This window comes from Hypomesus nipponensis, chromosome 18 (genome assembly GCF_054491055.1).
Source record: "Hypomesus nipponensis isolate SF chromosome 18, ASM5449105v1, whole genome shotgun sequence".
NCBI classification, from domain to species: Eukaryota; Metazoa; Chordata; class Actinopteri; order Osmeriformes; family Osmeridae; genus Hypomesus; species Hypomesus nipponensis.
In genome coordinates this window covers 14,712,751-14,714,439 of record NC_140378.1, presented here as the reverse complement: position 1 = coordinate 14,714,439, position 1,689 = coordinate 14,712,751, and positions in this window count along the sequence as shown.

The following is a 1,689-nucleotide window of genomic DNA, read 5'->3' as shown; positions in this document are numbered from 1 at the left end:
AAAACCCTACCTGTGTTTTTGTTGCTCCATATTTTTCTCTTTTTCTTTCTGTGAAGGCTGGGGTATGAACCCTATCAGGCCCAGTACAGCTGATGAGGCCAGGCCATGGTGGGGAAAGGGCAGGGCTGGACAATCTTCCTACATGCCCATCGCAGGCTGGCTCCTCCAGGGGAGATAACTTTGTTCTGGGTATGAGAGATGACATCATGACGGATGGCGATGAAGATGTGGGTGCAGGGCCAGGAAGTGTTATCTGCTGCCCTTCACACAATCAAGGGTCTACACACACACACACACTATAGTAACAGGGGTGGAGGTGTGTTTTGGGGTGGGTGGGTCACATAGGGGTACTTTAAAAGTCAGTCACTGACACAAGCTACTTCATATATGTAGAATTAGTTGTCCTCATTTGTACTGGGACTACAAAACTATCTGGTGCTTTTAGGGAACATATCGGGGAGTTGATCGAGGCATTTGGGGAAACATAACTGTAAGTCAGACCACTACCAGTACTGTATATTTCTAATACATATATTTTAAAGAAGATATTTATTTGTCTACTGAATTTTGTAGTATGATATAGATTTGCAATTATCTTTTAAAACCTAACCATAACCCTACCAATTTGCATCCATGTTGGTTTTTGACATGACACAACCTTTACATTCTGAATCAACCCAATTAAATTTGAACATGAACATATTTAATTGCTACTGACTAATGGCTGGCACATGGTTAGATTTACTCAGGATCAACTGTGGCAGCACTGATCAGATATGTGTTACATGTGAAATTCCCTTTGATGTGTCTATGCTGCCCTTTGATGTTGACTTGGCTGGTAGCTCTTTATTATTTTGTAACATGTTCACTAATTACTCACATACACTTAGGCTTGATGTTTAATGGCTTGGTTTCATCACCAGTACTGATTAGAACATGCATGGGCCAATTACAATCTCTTGTGTCAATTACTGCTGATTGGTTCCATAGATTTGCTATTATCACTCATGGAACTTTGATGGCTTGCATGTAATTGGTCTTCTTGGACTTCTCCCTAGCTACAAGCCTTGGACAGGATGTGCCGTGTTCTCAACATCTTGCTGGCTCTGCTCAGTCGCTTCCTGTTTACGGTCCATGGTGTGGTGACTGTGTGGCGTGTGGTCACGGTCAAAGGGGAGCCTCTCTATTGGTTGCTGCTGATGGGCGTCGCTCTGCTGGGGGTGGAGATGACCATCACCATCAAGTGCACCCGCAATGCCGAGTGGAAATGGTAGTGGTGATGTTACACGCTCACAAACACTCACGCACACATGCACACACACATGCACACACACGTATAATTGCAAACATTATTGATGCTTAACAGTTAGCAGTGCAAAGAGGAACACACCATTTTAGGATTAGTGCAGCTGATGATGATGTTGGTGAGTGAAACAGAAATGTGTCGAAGGTTATGAAGTTACACCAAGCCCTGTCCCCGGGGTAGAATGAGGGTTGCAATGTTGTAGTCTTCGCCCCTCAATTTTGTTTTTGTTTGGGAATAAATAACTTGTGACCTTGTAACAGGAAGAGCTATTTACAAGCCAATGCCTGAGGTGGTGAGATTCTGTAAGCTACTTATGGTATTGGGCCAAAATATTATCTCTCTCTCTCTCTCTCTCTCTCTCTCTCTCTCTCTCTCTCTCTCTC